At 31.2% G+C, this 20854-nt stretch overlaps 1 protein-coding gene and 1 non-coding gene across 4 annotated transcripts in view; both read left to right on the forward strand.

Moving 5' to 3' along the window:
- sens-2 (zinc finger transcription factor senseless-2) overlaps nucleotides 1–20854 on the forward strand; it is a 98852-nt gene that overhangs the window by 3692 nt on the left and 74306 nt on the right. The window lies entirely within an intron of this gene.
- LOC143194491 (U6 spliceosomal RNA) lies at nucleotides 128–231 on the forward strand. Its single transcript, XR_013005333.1, has one exon. It is a non-coding gene; the product is annotated as a U6 spliceosomal RNA (small nuclear RNA).

Genomic DNA, 20854 nt, shown 5'->3' on the forward strand with positions numbered 1-20854 from the left:
TTATTGTGAACTAATATATGCAGATTAATACAGCTGTTTTATTTGTTAAACTATCAGTGTCAGACGCATGAAGTTTAAATACCCGTTAAGTTTTCTTAGATTTTTCTAATTTTCTGTGCAATTTTGTGCTCGCTTCAGCGATGCACATACTAAAATTGGAATGATAGAGGAATTATTAGCATACCCCAGCACAAGGATGAGATACAAGAGCGAAATCAATTCGCATAGCATTCGTAACATTATTTCTCAGATGAGGGAAGAAATATACACTGATCAACACTTCATATTCTTTGATGGTTGCAAGAGAGATGATTACGTTGGATCGGTACTTACGAACGTGATGTAGGAGCAACCTTTTAGCCTACCCATAGTGACTAGTATTCTGCCTGCGGAACACTTTGTAATTTTTAATGCGCTAGAATTCATTCATTAAGAAAACTACAAATTTTATGTAATTGCCAGTGACTTCATGAGATCCCTCGAACATTTTAGTTCGAGAATACCCAAACAGCACTAGCCGAAGTCATTATTGGTAAAATAAAAGGTTTCTATTCGTTCCACAAATCTATTTCGTTTATGTGGTTGCCGTCTTATATAGGTACGGAGGATAAAATCATTAATGGTGAATACATTATTTAGGTACTAAAACCAAAATGCTTATAAGTTGGAGCCGTACAAAAGGCTCGACCAGTTGCGTTGTGATTTATTGGAGAAGACATACCAATGAAGAGTTTATTTGTATACACACGATTAAAAATAGGTTCACGATTGAAACCCATGAGTTTCTATTAAAGGGCGAACCTCCTCCAGTTTGCAATGAGTGTAATGCAGCACTAATACTCAAATATACTTTAATTGAATGCAGAAAATACAGAAATCAAACTAATTCCAAACTTGACTAAATTTGGATAGATTTATGTCATTCTTAAGGGCTATTGGTCTTTACACGAAATACATAATGGTGATGAAAAAGATGGTGGAAATCGATAAAATCAAGTTATAGTGTAGAAAAGAAAACCTGGATTCATTTATATATATATTGATATTATTAGTGTTCGTATAGCATTTCCACTAATTTCGGACTAAATGTTTGATTTGAAGCTTTTGGTGAGGAGAAGGGTGAAGCCTAAAGAAAATCTGCCATATATCAAACAATATACAGTTTAAATAAAATTCTCGAAAGAATTATGAAACAAAGTATCAATTATTATAATCTAAAAAAATATTAATGTGATATGATATTAATTTATGTGTAAAATAATAACTTTATATGAAACATATAACAATATTTTCATAAATTATTTTTGATATGTAATGTTTTTTCTGTGTATGAAAAACATTTTAGAAAATAAAAATTAAAGTCTTTTATATTCATATTAAATTATTGATTGTGATTTATCTTTATCCTAACTAAACTTGAAATATTAATACAATATATATTATAAAAAAATTATATATTAAAATGGCTTATTACAATGATTGTGAATAATTTGAATTAATTGTGTCCATTGCAATTATATCGAATATATTTCGTTGTTACTCAAGACTTTTTACAAATGAACTCTAGATGTGAGGCTTGACGAAACGTGTTTTTATCTTGTTTAATAGAATGCTTTGTTCAAATATATTTTTTATTAGAAAAGCAAGTAATTTTTAGTAAAATTAGAACTAGTAATATTCAGAAAGATCAATGTCTAGTGGGCGGTTTTTCCACCTGCACTATCCAATCAGAGTATTATTAAATTATAAAACATTTAGTCACGTTTCTGCTTGTACGAAGACTACTTTCCATCCAATTTCTAACTGAAAAAAATGTTTAACGTAACTTACCAACAGCATTAGGAAAGGACAAAGGATGTTTATTCGTCCCTAATTCAACATCCCAAAAGTTGGAATATTATATTGTTTGAACTTGACTACAAAATATCAAATAAAACAATTGAAAACATTAATGGTGAATACATTATTTAGGTATTAAAACCAAAATGCTTATAAGTCGGAGCCGTACAAAAGGCTTGACCAGTTGCGTTGTGATTTATTGGAGAGGACATACCAATGAAGAGTTTAGTTGTATACTCACGATTAAAAATAGATTCACGATTGAAACCCATGAGTTTCTTTTAAAGGGCGAACCTCCTCCGGTTTGCAATGAGTGTAATATAGCATTAATATTAAAACATACTTTAATTGAATGCAGAAAATACAGAAATCAAACTAACTCCAAATTTGACTAAATTTGGATAGATTGATGTCATTCTTAAGGGCTATTGGTCTTTACACGAAATACATAATGGTGATGAAAAAGATGGTGGAAATCGATAAAATCAAGTTATAGTGTAGAAAAGAAAATCTGGATTCATTTAAATATATTGATATTATTAGTATTCGTATAGCATTTCCACTAATTTCGGACTAAATGTTTGATTTGAAGCTTTTGGTGAGGAGAAGGGTGAAGCCTAAAGAAAATCTGCCATATATCGATCCCTGGGCGTTTTTTTTGACGTCGGCGGATTCCAAAATCTTTTTTCTGATATCCGATAGTATCGTACTTTAACTCACGCCTGAATGGATTTTATTGGCAGTCTCGTGGCACATAAAACTTTGCTTCGGAAATCTTTCACGCCGACAGCGAACTCTAGAAATCTATATAACAAATCCAATAAGCGAACGGTCGGGCTTTAGAAGGCGCCGTGTGTCCCTGGAGGAATCTTTCTATTCCTCGTCGATGCCAAATCATAATTACGCCGACGAAATCGAATCAAACGAGGGGATATTTCCAGAATGTTGCTTTTTTATTTCGCTTTTTTTGTGGGCGAGGGGGTGGTTTTAAAAAATTTATGTTTCTTAATCGATTAATGTCACACTCTTTCTTTCTCTCTCGGTCTCCCTCTTTTACCCTATTTCGCGACTATGCCAACACTTTGAATATTTATTATACAATACATATTTGAATAATAAGAATTTCTACAAGGAAACCATTTCTATTTTGGTCTCGACTATATAAAGGTATTGATATTGATGCTAATGACAAAGAACTACCAGGAAAATTAAAATGGACCAAGGCAACGAATTGCCAGACTTATTGGAAGAATACCAAGCTCAAACTCAGAGAACTTTCAGAGAACTCAGTAGTAGCTTGTATTTGTTCTGCTTGTATCTTACTTTTATATTTCTTTGCATTTTCATCTCCTGGCTTTCGATCTCTATAACCACATCATTAATTTTGGAATATATTACTTCTGACTCCCACATCACCATTATTTTCGTTTTGCGTCTGTCGATGATCATTCCATACTCTTTTAGAATCAAATTCAATATGTTTAAGATTTTTATTATTAACATTGTCTGTAAAATCTCTTGGCGACTTTTCTATTTTTCCCATATTTTTATACTGTATGTGTAACAAACCTTTATCTGTTCGAAATCTCTTTGTTAATTTCTTCATTTCCTCGTTTCAACATTATAAACAGGGTTAGGCTGAAATTTCCGCGTTTTTTTAAACGTGCTTGGGGTTTGAAGGTTTTTGATTTCATGTTGTGACGACATTAGTATTTATTCTGTATATTTCCTGAGTTATTCGTGCACATCTTTATTTTAATATAATTCATGGTGTTTCTGTTCTGTACTCTGTCAAATACCTTTTTCAAATCAATAAGAACTAAATATACCTGTTTTTTATAGTTTTTTTTATATAATCCATAATTTCCTAATTCATTTATGAAGTTAGAGTTAATAATTTAAATTGCAGTTCAACAAGAACATACTTTGTGTATAGAAGTTCTTTAAATAATCTTTATCAATCATAAGAAGTCAGGAGAAGTACACTCATCACTCCATAAGACTTCGATCAGACATATATGCAATAGCATTATTGTTGGCAAACTCAAATACAGGTTATCTGTATAGAAAGTGGTATGTGTCAAAATTCCATATCACAGTTACATGTGATGAGAAAGATACAAAAGGAGATAATTCGTTGTGAGATTATTGCTTGCCAGGCAAGAAGAACAGTCTTTTTTTTGTATATTGTGACAGTCGATGAAAAGTTGATCTATTACGACAATCGCTAGCGCAAGAAGTCTTGGATTAGGTCAGAAAAGCCATCTACATTGATTTGAAAGCGGAATTTTCACCGGAAATCAAATTTTACTGTGTATATGGTATGATTAGTAAGATGTAGTGTATTGCTGACCTGAACTTCAGTGAAACTGTTACTGTAGGTGTCTACCGAGGTTAAATAAACACACTGAAAGACCAGGTGTAAAAAAGACCAGCAATAGTGAGTATCAAACGCAAAGTCCTGACTTTGTATGACAACGCTCGGTTATATTTTCAAGAGTTGTGAAGTGTTGCAAAATGAATGCGAGTACCTAATTTTATCGGAGATAAACTATTAGAAGACACAATTTTAATTTTTTAACATTTTCTCTCCCCCTCACTCACTCTTTTATTCTCATTTAGTGACTGTAGAATTCTGATTTTTTTAAAAATATTAATTAATAAAATTTTTTGTGAAAATATAGTTTTTATATTTTATAGAATCGCCGGAAGAGAATTTGATAACTAGATTTAATTTTTAATCCTCTTGATTCAAACTTCTTGTTAGAACTTCCTGAAGGCATTTTACATGCATACCACTGTAAGATTTTCAAGAGATTATTAATAAGTCATTTAAACTAACAAGTTTTAACAAATATATATGTATCTTGAATTTATTCTGATTCAGTGCAATTAAAATTAGTTTTATGTATAGTTTTGTTATTTTATTTTTTTAATTAGCTTTATTTTATGATTGTACTATATAAGTTTAAACGGATTTAGCCCCTTCCACTGTACATATATTAGCTCTTCTATTATAGATTATCAACTGGAGAGCAAATATTTGTGTGCTCTTCAACTATTCTAAAGGATGGAATAATCTTGTTGAATGAATTTCAAAAGAAAATCAATTGATAATTTAGATGGCGTTATTTTCAAGGGATTCAATGTAAACTTATTTCTGTCTCCATTGTAATTTCCAGATTCTTAACAATAAAATAAGTCACAGTCTTCGTATATTTAATAGTAGTTCTCAAAGGTGTGCGAATTTGTTGTTATGAAAAGGTAAAGGTCAAATAACTGAATATTTTAGCAATACAATGAAAATAGCAAGATTTATTGGATAGAAACCTAATGCAAACTTTTAGGCAGCTATATGAACTACGCTTTCCAGATGTTTATAGGTTACGGTATCCAATCCAAAAGGACGAAATATTGTTATTACAAGATGACTAACTTGGCATTTCGAACAGTTCCAATATCAGGATTTCACTGTTTTCCAGGAAGATAGGAACCTTTTTATAGCGTATTTTGATCTGTTAGGATAAATACAGGCACAAAGCTTCAAATTTCGGGTCAGGAGGACCATCCACATTAACCGCGACGCGGAACATTCGTGGTCATAAGAATTGTTCTGCCTGTGATGGTATCAGTAAGGTGTAGTGCAAATGTCTATCGACGTCTATTGAACTACCAGATAAAGCGCCTTGTGATTAGCACTTCTTCAGATTGATGCAGCATGACTAATCTGGCATAAGGTTTAGAAATTATTAGTACGAAAATTAATGGACGATTGTATTGCTGCCAAGCCAACATCGTTCCTTGAGACTTCAACATCTGAGACAATATTGTATATTGTATATACTTGTATATTGTATATATTGTATATATATATATATATATATATATATATTCAATAATGCACCAATTTTTCTCAATAAATATCTATTGTAAGGCACAAAATAAGCAAATTCATTCAATATCATAAAAAAAGAAAATGATTGGGGAATAAAACAATGTAATTTTTTTTGGTGGATTTGTCATATAATAACAGCCCGCTAAGTATCGTAAAATAACCGAACTTTGTTGAATAAACAAGTTAATATTGAATTATTTAAAATATCGATCGGTATTTTTTTTTTTGGTAAACCATCATAATACGAAACCGTTGGGTGCTACGAGGTAAAGAACGACCCTATCTAAAAATAAGCCGGATATAATAATTTTATCGCCCTGTCCAAATATTGACGATGGGCGGTCAATTTATACGAAACGACAATATTGACGGTGTTCCACGCGATTGGTCGGTAATTTCGATATCAAATATGCGCCGATTAGGCAAACATCGGCGGCCGCTTGTTTGTCGTCCCTTCATTCGTCGATGCGAACCGCCGATCGACCTGGCCTGGAATCGTTTGAACCTCATTTGGAAAACGAACGCACAAATATCTCTTTGAATCTCATTCATATGAAATAAGCTGTCCTTTTTCATTCTGGTGTTCTGTTAAACGGCACTCTCGTATCACTGTGTTTGTAATACAAAGTGGATGTTTGTAAAACTGCTTGTATATGTATTAATTGATATGCACGATAATCGACAATAAATAAGTTTCTCATTGATAATTAAGACATTAATATATTAAATTGTTTTTGTTCAAACTTTATTAATAATTAATTTTACTAAACCTTTATATTTATTATTTGAGTAACTCCAAATCTATCACATTACTTAGCAGTTGATAAGAGTAGGTTTAATGTATTACAATATATTACATACAATAATATTGTATAAAGATAGTTTAAATTACCTCTATGGTTATAGTTAGAAAATCGATAGTTAATTCCACATCAAAATATACCTATTGTAAAATTATGGTGTTAATATTTGTTCAATATTGAATAGATTACATTATCTATAACAAAACAGAATTTAAAAACATAAACTTTCATTTTAATCGAAAGTTTTATTTCAATGAAAGGAAGTGGAATCGACGGCATAAGCGTCTCTGCTGTATATATTATGTAAATAAATAATTTAACCATATACCACACTAATTTCTTAGAAGATCTTTGCAGCGTTGCACAATATGGCATGTGTTTGTCTGGAATTGATTCCAAATTGTCTTCAAATTTCAATAGTTTACAGCAGAGCAAATGAGCTAATGTAATCTGTCTTTGGCTACTGTACACTTTGAACTACAAACTTCTATCCAAATTCCAGTGGCTATATTAATTTAGAGCAAATTCAGTATAGTTTTAGTGACCTATATCATGAAAATGGACTGTTTTCAAAGTATGTATGCTATTTATGAATATGACGATGAGCACCTTCGACTTACAGTTCCTTTCTTGATCAGTTGGTTAATTCCTAAACAGAAAAACACTTAATTACTTGATTTAAAAACTACTTAATTCGTTAGCGAAAGAGATGGAACAAACGACATGGTTATTCTAATTCTACTCTTATGCAATCGAATCGTTTATAACGTAAAAACATCATTCGATACACTACGTCATTACCAATACCATATCGATTTTCTTAAAATATCCAATGATATAACATATATGCAATAAAATTCATTATAACAAACTAATCATTGTCATATTAATATCCCATATCTGATTCATGACCAATGTTCTGTAAAGGATTTAAATTAGTATAAATAGTGATCCAAGAAGGAGAATACAAGACTTGGTGCAGGCATGCACATAGGAAATATGAGGAAATAATTAAATTCTAGTTAATTGAGAATAGCCTGCGGTGCCATAGTGCTGTAAAAGAGATTTTGATATGTATTATCGTATATATAATATGTATAATGTAATTGGTATATATATATATATATATATATATATCCTTCATTTTGTACAATTGTTATCATCTTTTTGGTAATATGACTATATCGTGCCGAAGTAATGATGTTGATTTTGACGAAGATCCAATCCTTGATTCATTTTGCATCGATCTGAGTTAGAACACCAGTCTGCTGGGTACGGCAGAACATTCAGTTCAAGCTGCAACAGTGTATCGTTCAAAACAAGAGAATAACTTTGCGCCTGCTATTCGCAATTGTTGGTCTTTTCTGTAACAACACTTTGTGCACTTTATTCAATTAACATTGATAGAGATGTGCACATAACAGTTTGTGGTGTGACAATAGTAACAATAATGATTTGTGCTGTTGGGATTGTCGTAATAGATCCACTTTTCATTACCAGTCATAATAAGCTACAGAATATTCTTCTTTTCTAGGCAAGCAATGTAACCGTGATATTGAAACCTTTTGAATATTTTCCTTCGTATATAAACATCTGAAAAAGTACATTTCTGAACTGCAAAGTTGTCTTTGAGAGTTTGAGTTGGGTTTGCGACCAATCGGTCTTAGAAAAGTCTTGCAGTGGAAAAGATTGGAAATGGTTCTTTCTTTTTATGAGTTTACTACACTAGACTGTTACCAACTACACTAAAATACTGCTTAATCCAGTAGATTTGAACTTTTTTTTGTTTATTATTAGTGGAAGTTTTTCTATGTACCAATTACAGACTCTATCAGGAAATATTAATCTTGTTGATAAACAAACTAAGATTTGCTTCGTATTACGAAATTTCCAATTCAACATCAAACATCGACACTACGATGAAAATTTAAAAACCAATCCAGTTTTTCACCGGCAATCGGAAATCCGACATCATCCTTGCGACTGTCATCGGTCCGACGAGAGCATTGATTCATAATGCAGAACGTTCCGATTGTAAAAGCGTGTTATAAAGTAACGCAATTATCGAACGACCGCAGTGCCACGCACCGATTACAAAAATGATAAATGAAGAGATAAAACAGATCATCCGAGAGTGGAAACGCCGAAATAATTTGATTTCTATATTAGATTCTCTTTGAAGTGCGCGACTAGATTGTTTTCGGCCGGGGGGTTAATTGAAATTGACGAAAAAATAATTAGTTTCCCGAGCGATGATGATGGGGGGGTGTTGACGTGCGCGTGTCAAAAATTCTTCCTTTCCGCTTTAGTTTCGCTTAGTGCGATGAATAACCCTTATAGAACATATGTTGGTTAGTATATATATTTTTTGTAACTCATATTAGTTCCACAATCTGCCCAGAAGGCAATAACTATTTGTTATGTTTATATCTTATATATATGTGGCATGTAGAAAGTCACTTCATTAAGTGATCTTTTTATAAAATACTATTTTACTTAATTAATCTTATTCTAAATCTTATTGTAAATTCTATAACATATATTTCCAATAATTAGACAGATAGTGTTAGACATTTTAGTCTACGCACTTCACCTCGCATATTTACTGGATTAGCGAGTACATTGGGATGCACCGACACTCTTTCGAAGTACTTCACACAAACATGTTGAATTATACTGGATATTGGTTCTAGAGGAATATCGCGTTGTATCAACTCATTTGAAACATAATACGGAACATCGACAATAGCGCGCCAGACTTTGGAACAGGACAGATTTAGGAAGCGTTGTATGATGGATACATTAGACATAGTAGCGGTTCCCCATAGTTGAATTCCCTATGACCAAATAAGCTTGAGTATATATTTATATTAAATGAATGAACTGGGATTTTCTCCCGATAAGCCAATACATTTGGTAGAGCTCAAATCCAGTTATTTCCGTTTGACGTGTACGTGCTTCTTCCAAGTTAGGCATCAATCTAGATGTATATCAAGATATTTAACATCTCCTGCTGGAAGGAGTTGACAATTATTGGCATAGACTGGTAGACATGTTCTTATTTCGTTAGCTTTAACATTTGTATTTGATTCAGGTGTGTTTGTAGGTTCATTGTTCATAGGTGCAAAGAATTTTTTTGAATACTTTCAGAAGTTGTCGGCCTTTCCGTTATTGCCTTCAGTCCAGTTATATTCATTTATTGTAATAGGAGGGTTATGCTGCTGGAGTTTTTTGAGTTTTCGTGGGGCCTTCCATAATGAACAATTTGTAGTGTCAGTTGATGGTCAGATTTCCTATAGGTCTTGGTTTCATTTATTTTGAGTCAACTCTTTAAGCTCTTTTATTGCTTTATTAGGCTTTTAATAATTTTCTTCTGTTCTCAGCTTTTGCAATTTCTTTCGTTTAGTATATAAAACGAAATTAATTTTGAACATAACTAGTGGTTGCTTTTTATATTTCGGGATATCTACTCGATAAATGTGACACTATTCACTTATTCGATTTTTTTTTTGTATAGACATAACATCAAACATCATTTTATCATCCATTTTGATACAGTTATTTTTTACAATCTGTTTTAGGAATTAAAAGGATCCATTTTATTAACAAATTATTAATAATAATGAATAATATTTTCTTAGTGGAAAATCAACTTAATCTTTTATTTTCAGTATAACATATTTTATCAGAAATTCTTACAACAATATTAAATATAAATTAATTTATACCAGAATATACCAAACCAGAATGTAATTAAACTTAAGCTAAAGTTAACAGTAACACTTGTACACTTTATAGAAGCCGTTTGGTGTGATTCTTCTGATTTATTTTGGCGTTGTACAGTTGTTGTATTGCTTTAATGTTGATGTGATTTGACTTTCGCTCGGGTTTGATGGCGAAATCTTGGATTTATGAAGTGGAATCCGTTTAATTTTGAGGTCAATATTAATCGAATTACTAGTAGGTTTGATGACTAAGTGTAACCACATACCTGCATTGCGTAAGTCCAAATAGACTTTACTCTTGACTGACTTTACTCTTTTATCGTGAGATCAAATTGGATATCTTCCGACAAACCAGAAGTGTAGTTTAATTTTGGCTCCAATTATTAGAAAAATATTTGTCTAATGATGTTAAGATTGGTGCTATTTGATGACCTGCGCGTTCCTCAAACGCTATAACCATATTCTGGTGCATTGCAGTTTTCGGTCTCTAGTATATTTGTAGATCTTGCTGACCTATAGTTTTTTTTAAAGCTCTAGACAGGAAGACATAGTGGCATTTTTAGCCTAGATACAAGGGTTGCATTTTATATTTCAGGACTTTAGTAGATCTAGATAAGGATCTTTGATGATATCCTTGATGTATATGAATAAAACATTGTCAATAATATATATATATATATATATATATATATATATATATATATATATATATTTATATATATATATGACAATATCATTAGAACTATATAGTGACCTATCAAAAGAGTTTATAGATCATTTGTTTTAAACGTATTTCACATGGCTAAAATGGTTCGTCGAATAATAATAAACGTGCAGTATTGAAACAAAAGTGATGCCATTCACAATACATTATAGAAGCACTATTTTTTAGCACTCAGAAGATATCATATTTAATTATATAATACTTTTTAATTTAATAAATATTAATAACAATGGACATTAAAAGTTTCTATCACTGTTTAAACATGATTATAATCATAATTATAATTAAGTACTGACAAAATCTATATTGGATCAATAATTGGAGGTTTTATGATATTACTTCACTTTTATTGTTTGGAATTTATTGAAAATAATGTATATGAATAAAAGAGAGTTATATAGTTCTGAAAACGCCCGATTCAACTGATTTAGCTTCATCAGGCTTCTGACCATCACTTGACCTCAAACAGCGTTTCAAGGATGTTGGTTATTGTCGATTAAAAAACTCTAAACCAACTGATCTAAGAATTATTTAAAAAAATCATTTTGCGTTTGGGTTTTCCAGTTTTATTATTTCTCACTACTCTATTATCTATTGCCTATTATCACTGCCCTATCAACTGTTGTTTGTTTAGATCTTTCAAAAATAATTTTAGTGACATGATATTGTCCAATTAATTAATGAAGTATTTCAATTTATAGGTTAAAAAGCATGTTACAATGTAAGAAATCTTTCTAAAGTGTTTTTAGCCCAAAGTAATAAGCAAGAGATAATTTTATTTGATATAAAGTAAGCAAAAACGTGCGATGTTGTTAAAAAGGTGTACACTGTTGTTCAATATTCAATGAAGCTGACAGCTTACTTTTATTATTGTTAGTGTTATTTTAGATAATTTTCTTAGAAATATAAAGCTGTCAATTTTAACGCCAGATAATTTTTGACATAATACAAGCCTTCGTGCTTTATCTCCATTTCCATATATATGACTCTTTGATAAAGTATTAAAGCAAATCACAACATAGGCACGTTTCATTTATATTCCAAATAATCGAATAAGTGCTTAATATACACCGCGATCAATAATTCACGGATTCTTTTATTCTTCGGATCTTCTTAGATCGACATATACTTACGGCGTAATCGTCGATCAACATTTTAGTCATTGTTTATTTATAAAACGCGAAATATTGCCGGTCGGTATAGATAAAATCCGACTTAAATAATAAAATAGGAAATCCTTATAGGATCGTTTAAATCTTCCGAAAGCTAACGATCCTAGATTCGGTGTAAGCAGCTTATTTTTGGCTTTAACGATCAAAGAACGTAAACGCTTCTACTATAATTTTAATGCCATTTTCGGTATAGAGTAATCGATTACAGTCTGTATCATAGAGGAAGGGATTGATGGACAAATATTATTGTTAATATTATATATGAGTTGAATTTTTAAATTAGTAATTTGGTTTAATTATTTAGTGTATTCTTGTTTATTAAAATATATATCTTGGTGTGACAGGTGTGACAGGAGATGGTACAGTTAGGTTGATTAATTTGTTATATGTATAGAAAAATTGAGTAAAGCATTAGACATCTCCTTTGCTTGTTTGCATTCGAACTGCAAGAGTTTATCACAAATGTTGCAACTTTAGGCCGAGTTTTCTCATGCAAGTGAATGATTTTTGTTGGTCGCTATTGATGATCTTATTACAATAATTAGTAATTAAATTTGGTTAATTGACATCGATAAATATTATCAGGAGCAGTTGCAGTTGCACTTAGTACACCTTAAAACACTACACTTTGCTGATGTTACTTTATGTACTGTAATATTTTATGGCCATAAATACTTCTGGACTAACCACTGAATATTTTACTGTTGGATGGATTGTTTTAGCTGATCCATTCCTTATTACCTGTTTGCAGAAAACACAACGATGCAACTACGATGTTGAAACTGTTCGACCTATGTTTCCTACTGTAGGATCCTTCCTACCACATGTAAACATTTGGAAAGAGTTTGCTAAACTGCCAAATTGTCTTGAAGTTTCTTAATAGCTCGAGCTGGGTATTCATCCTATAAGCACTGTAACATATTCTTCGAACTCTTTTAGTTCTCCAGGCCGTTCTTTATCATCGACGTCAAAATTACCACTTTTAATAAATTGTTGAGATCATAAATAGCGCTACTAGAATTAGATCCATATGTTTTTTAGTTAGCCCTAACCAACAAAAGGTGCGTGTGTAAATTTGACAGCTGTCGGATCGTTTGGTTGTAAATTATAACATTCTGAGTGAGGCAACTTTTGTTATTGTGAAAAGATGGATAAAAAGGAATTTCGCGTGTTGATAAAATATTACTTCTTGAAGGAAGAAAATACAGTTGAAGCAAAAATTTGGTTTGGTGCCGAGTTTGCGGCATTACACTGTGCAGGAAAAACAGAAATAATTGTTATGCTAAGTTTAGACGTTGTGAAATGAGCATCAAATACTCCAAGAAAAGAGAATTGGGTATTCTCCAGATCTGGCCTCCAGCGACTATTTCCTGTTCTCGGATCTCAAATGAATGCTGCTAGGAAAAAAAAATTCGTCGAATGAAGAGTTGATCGCCGAAACTGAGGCCTATTTTGAAGCAAAGGACAAATCGTACTACAAAAATGGCATCGAAAAGTTGGAGGGTCGCTATAATCAGTGTATCCTTGAAGGGAATTATGTTGAAAAAAAAACTAATTTTGTCAAAAAATATGTTTTACTATGGTAGGCCGGGGACTTTTGAACTGACCTGTTAATAAATAGAAAATAATAATTTTATGTAGGGAAATATAACCTAATATAAAAAATGATGATTCTCGAAGTGAGAACTATAATACGTACAGTCTGAATTTGTCAGTAATTTAAGTTCAAAGCATATTTTTTGCACTCTGTATCTCTCTTCGTTTTTCTACCGTCAGACGCAACCTTTCTCTATCCATTCTTAGTAAGTTTGTGTTGTGTCAGTAAATGAAATTTTGCAATTTGATGGAAATTTTTAGGCTCTTCTTCACCATTCACCTTTCATTAAACTTTGTTTAACTTTTTGATAAATGCGCCCTGAAGATTGTTGTCTGTTGTAGGTCAGAAGTATTGATAAGTATATAATCAAGCCGGCGTACAAGGATTGTAAGTCAAAATATGTATTAGTCTTTCTAGTACAAGGTATTTGCGAACACATTTTGCTGAAGGATTCAATATATTCCCTTGTTTTGTTCAATTTCAATTCAATTATATCCAATATTCAAGAGCTAACATTGTGACATCGTCTTCACCACAGGATACAACATTAGTGGGTCGTCACACAACAATATGGGATCCCAACAGCTCTAATTATAGTATTCTTTGGATCATATATCCAACCGTTAGTTTATATTGGACCATGAATCAAATATTATTCATAAATATGAACGAGAAACACACAAGACAATTATAGCATAGTTGGTATTGGGATTCTGCATTCAAATACTGGGCTTACAATGGTCTCACATGTCCATGGAAAGTTGAGTTGAAGATGAAAGAATTTTTCAGACTAATGTGGCAAAATCAACTTTTTGGATGGAAGATTAGTGAATAGCTTCAACTTGTTATTAACATTATCATGCCTTGTGGAAATGTATTAAATCATTTTCCAAAGTGGCAGCTATGGATTGGTCATGATGATAGTGATGATTATAGAAATTTTTTTCGGAATATTGGTCAGATTTTGTTATAGGTCGCATCGGATTTATAATGGATTTCATATCACAAAAATTTAATCTGCGGAAAGCAATTTTCATCGAAAGGAGAACTAAGAGTAGTTATGGAAGGAAGCTCAATTCAATAGTCCAATTTTAAATAAAACTAATAAACTCTATGAACAATTCATATTAACGTGATTCGAATTGGTATGAATTACCGAAGTGTACCGAACTGTAGTGATATTGGGAAATAAAAACTAAGATCTGAAACATATTTTAAATTGCGCTGAGTCGTTTTCTGAACGTTACGCTCCGAAACCATCGATGCCAGCCCGTGGATTTGAACCAGTTTCATTAAACTGGACCGGGGCGTAAATTTAAATGCGGCCCAGCGGATTCATAAATTCAGCCGGAACATCGTCAGTACATATTATGTGATTTTTATGTTAAATATTAACTGGCCAGTTTCTAAATGGGAATCTGGTTTTGCGAATTTATTACCGCTAAATGGATTGGTTTCGAGCGCTAGTTTTCGTAACTGTTCGGAATTATTGCCGAGGAACTGGCAGAATTTACGATGTTTGGATAAATTATAACTCTCCATTGATTCACACTATCATAGCAATTAATTGCATTTGAATTTATAATCACCAGGGCATTCTTAATGATTATTCATCTTCTTAATTTGTGTATATATTTTTATAAAGCAAAGCTGAGATATATATGATATATATATATATATATATATATATATATATATATATACATATATTTACAGTATGAAACATATTGAATTATTGAATAAATTCTCGTTATATAGTTTTTGTTCATCTAATTGAATAGTTATATAGTTTTTGTTCATGAAAAAAATTATATATTGGATTAACTGCTTTAGATTAAACAATAATGTTGAAAATAAAGAATTGTTTGTTGAGTTTCTGAGCCAAAAACCTTTTCCCAATTTATCTTTAATCTGTTTCACTTAAGGATTGGAAGGGAAATCATTGTTATACAAATAATTAAAAACAGAGTACCAGTAGTTTAAGATGATATTCGAAAATACACTTTTTTCACGATCATTTTTTTTACATATCATGTAGAAATCACTTCAATAAGTGATCAACTGTATAAAATATTTCATTATAAATATATGTTAATTAATTAGATCGGATATTAGAAAACTGAAACTTTATGCACTTCATTGCAATCATTCAAATTTAGTCGATTGTCCATTGTTTTGCATTGACACTTTTAAGGAGAACTTAACTATGTGACTTTGAGATGTACTCATTATCAACTCTTGAGGGATATCATGCTCTAATACCTCATTAGAAACGTAAATATATCAAGCTTTCTATTTCAAAAAGGTAGTGAATGACGACAGATACTATTTTAATTTTAATATTCTCTTAACAAAAGTTTTCATAATTTTGACATTCATACATGCTGAGAAGCATTATATTAATAATCTTGAGTCGTTGGTTATTAATATCTTTTAGTCGATATTAAAATAATGAAGTTATTTAAGTTTAGTATTTTTAGCTGTGTACACATATAATATGTATTTGTTATAAATATTCTTATTGTGGTGTATTCACTATATTACAGAGTTCTTTTGAGGTCTTTAAAGGATTAGCAGTTTTACAAAGTAACATTAATAATTATTTCATCCATTCTTTAGTTATCTGTTGAAATTCCTGAGCTCTCAATAGAAATGATGAATTTCTATAGCAACAACCTATGTTATGATATTAATCCCTTTGTATAGGGAGTCACAGCCTCGTTCGTTTTGTTCTGCAAGATCATAAAGTATAACGTAAAATAATCATCACTCTGAAACTACAGTAAGTAGAACAGTAAAAATACTTATCAACTAATATTTGGTATGACGTGATATTTTAATTTAATAAATTCCTTAAATCATTTGAGTCCCATTTGTGAAAGCTTTGAGGCATATGTATTAAATTATTCTATGATGAAATTTGGCTAATTTTATGAAATTTAATTAGAAGTCTAATATGGCTTTTGTTTCATTTGTAGCTGACATGGGATGACGTATCACAATATACTGTTTCAGATATCATCAAGATATCCATGTTATTGATACATTAAGTAATGACTCTATAAATAAATGTTTACGTCTTTTACGGTTAAAAATTGACGTTATCCAATAACCTACAATTTATCATAATGTCTTTGATGAGATCATAATGAACAAAATAAAATTATTCTATCAAAATCTTGTTCAATAAAAGTCTAATAGAACAATAAAATTGTTAAGTTTATTGCTGGTTTCTCTAGTCTCTCGGATCAACTCGACATAGTATACATCATAAAAAAGAATATTGCTAACATATTAATTAACAAAACTCTAGGAAATCCTAGATCGTATATAACAGCCATAAAATAAGATTTAGGGTATGGTTGGGATGGTGTCACAATCGTTTAGAAAAATCGAGTATTGATTCATAAAAATTACTTTGTAATATGTGTGTTTAGGTATTTCGGTGTTTTATAAATTAATACACTGACAAACAAAATTATCTTTTTGTTCCTTGTCTTTTAGATTATCTTTTTTGTATGCTTTAGTAGAGAAGAAGTAATTTAAAATGTTGCAGATTTCAATATACTTTTTCTTTCAATCTATTTTTAATGCTATTAAAGTTATATCAGTCATAACGTTAAATTAAGTATTATACGTACTTATAATTAGTACCATAAAATGATAAACAATTTGATTTAATAATATATTTAATGATATATAATATAATTAGAAGAAGACTTAAAAAAACTTTACTATAAAAATACTTTGATTAATATGCTAATTTCTCATGTTGTAATTATTCCGATTAAAGTTGCCTTCATTATTTCAAGCTTTAGAAGCACAACATGAATATATTCTGCTGATTTCGATGTATCTTGGTATACTGAAAGTGACACTAACGTAAAAAAAGTCCAGATCATCCATGAGGTTTGACGGGAGATTTTAAGAGCCAATACGACACACCGCAATAACCTTTTCCCATAGATTCATCAAGAAGAAGCATTAAAGCTATTGTGCATACTTTAAAACGGTAGTTTTTACTGTACAAGAACTTGAGATTCGTTCTTCGCAAATTAAAATATAAGCAAAAAATTAAAAGGTCCAAAATATGAACCATGTATACCAGGGTTGGCGGGCGGGCGGTTATTAAGTTTTGTGCATAATTTCCTTGTTTTTTATTTATGGGATAGCAGTGACAGAACAAATTATTACATCAAAATGAGTAGTAAAATCACTTCTTAAAATTAAGATTGCTTCAAATACATAGTTTGCAAGCTTCCGGGGCTCTCAGAAGTAAAGGTAAATGATGGTGATTTCATCGGTCCAGACATTAGACTGACCAACAATTCATCACGACACTAATGAATCCTCATAACGAAAGGTGGATTACCTTTAGTGATAAAAACCTGAACTATAAACCAATAGGCAAATAAATGTGAAATGTATTTCAAACTTCAGGTTGCCTAACGCGTTGAAAAGCATATTTTCTTCATTTCTACCTTGACTACCTTCCGGAAAATTTGGAAGAGTAAAGTGATGAGCAAGGTGAACGATTTGAATAGGATATTATAGAGAAGGAGAAAATATACCAAGAAAATAAAGCATCTCACTAATATCACACTATTGTTGGCTTCTCTAGAAAGACATTCCAGATTTCCCACACAAGTGAAAAGGTACAAAGAGGAGCCTCATTGGAAATAAGAAAATTTTATATAGATGAAATTAAAAAAGTGATCAGGTCTAGTCTCTTACGGTATTTAATGTAAATATTCGTTTAACAGAGTTAACCAAATTGTTAATAAAAGTGTGTAAACACAAAACCTGAAAGGCTCTTAGAATATTTTTTGCTGATCTGTATTGTTAAATTTCTTCAAGCATCTTACAATGCATCCATTAGTTTTCTGTGAGCTAGTTTTTATTAAGAATATATCATCTGTTACCTGGTTTTCAACATAGTAGTAATATTTAAAAAGAAATGCGAGATTTAGAAACTAAATAGAGACATGATGCTATAGTTTATTGCTTTTTAATAGTGTTAAAATTTCTGAGTTGGATATTGATGTTTCGAGTATTTTTAATAAAATGCTGCAGAGACATGTCTAGTCAATAAATGAACTCAAGCCCAAAATATTGCAAAAATCAATCTCCTTGGCACAATGCTTAGTAAAGTAGGAGAATACTGCAGAAGACTGAGTTGCAGGAGTTACCTCTGTATCAGGGCTAGTTCTTTCGAATTCCTATATTTCCTGTTCCTTTATACGATTTATAGACTTGGTTATTGTAATGTCAAATAATATAATGTTTGTGGAATGAAAGGAGTGTGGATTTGAATTTTTCTGGCGAAATCGATCTTTTGGATGGTAGCCATATCGAAAAATACCAAAAAGAGGTGCACTAAAATCATAGGGAATGATCAAGATGAGAAATTGTCAACCAAAGAATATGAAGAGTGTTCGAGGTCATGAAGCTCCAACACTAGTGTATTTGTTTAAAGATGTCTGGCTATGGATTCATGATGATTATAAAGTGATTACATTCATTCAGATTAATTAATTAAAAGCCTTTGATATATTGTCATTTTACAAGTTATTGAAACAATAATACATCTGGATCCATTAAGAAAATTAACACTATAATAGAGATGAAGAATAATGGCGATAAACGTTTGTAAGTTTCAGGGATATCTGGTTTCTGAATAAATGAAGAAAATACCAAAATATTGAGAAAAATCAAACTAAATGGCACTTGTTTAATGTCAGTACATTTTCACGGATCAGCAATATAGGAGAATAGTGATACTCTGGACTGAAATAACAAGTGGGATAGTCTAAGTTTTCTCCCTATTAAGGCTAGTTCTCTGAATACCTATCTTCCCTATTCTAGTTTAGAGTTACTTACAACGAAAGAATGGTGAAGAGTGTTCGAGGTCATGAAGCTCTAACACTAGTATATTAGTTCATTCAGATTAATCACTTAGAAGACTTTGATGTATTGTTATTTTACAAGTTATTGAAATAATAATACATCTGAACCCATTAAGAAAATTAATACTATGAAAGGAATGAAAAATAATAACGATAAATGGTTGTAAGTAACACCATTAATAACTAGAATGAAGCGATTCTTCGAAGATTTGTGAGAATATAGAAACGTTAAGCTGAAATAATTAGAAAGGAAAAAACATCGTCGGTTTTTTTATGTGTCATCAGCCTTGAAATCCATTACCGAAACGAATAGGTCAAAAATCCTTTGATAGCACTCTCACGCTGCCGGCAAACAATCCAAATTGAGGAGTTTAATTCGTAAATTAAAACAAATACGACGGTCGGAACAGAAGAAAAATGGATTAATTGGTGAAATCTTGCCGCCAAAGGACTCGGTCTTATTTTGGACAATTAACATCGTGGCAATTTGACTGTACGACTTGATTGGTACCGCGCACAGTCATGCTCTATCCGACACGCACATGCCCACTGATCTCCGAACAGTTCAAATCCGTATTATTAATACAAATTGGATGATTTGGAGCTATCACAGATATTGATTTAATGAAGATTAAGTAAAGTTCATGGGACCATCTAATGGTTACCTTTCGGAGAACATTTGCACAATCAATTTCACTATTATGACCCGCATTGTCAAAACTTGATTAATTAATGTGATTTTTTCCTCATTTTCATAACCTACACATTGTCAGCACTAATTTATTCTGATGCAATACTTCTATCTATTTAAATATATTTTATACTCATCCAGGATTCCAAGTCCAAGGATTCTTTGGATAGTGCTACATATGTTTAGTGTTATGATAAAAAAGACTCTTTTAGAAACTGCAAATATTAATTGCCTTAAATTAAATAATAATGATAAAAACAAACAATGAATTATTGGTAACAGCTTAGTGAGTTTGTCGCTTATGTTTTTAAAAAATATGTTTGGGCTAAGCATTGGAATCTAATGGTTTCCTTTTGGAGAACATTTGCATAATCAATTTCACCTTTATAACCTGCATTGTTAAATCCTGGTGAATTAATATGCCATTTTCTTCCTTTTCATAACATAAACATTGCTAGCACTAACTTTTTCTGATTCAATATTTTTCTCTATTTAAATATCT

The sequence above is a fragment of the Rhynchophorus ferrugineus genome, unplaced genomic scaffold (genome assembly GCF_030347505.1).
Source record: "Rhynchophorus ferrugineus isolate W39M unplaced genomic scaffold, kcgeb_rfMv2 rfM3, whole genome shotgun sequence".
Classification (NCBI taxonomy): Eukaryota; Metazoa; Arthropoda; class Insecta; order Coleoptera; family Curculionidae; genus Rhynchophorus; species Rhynchophorus ferrugineus.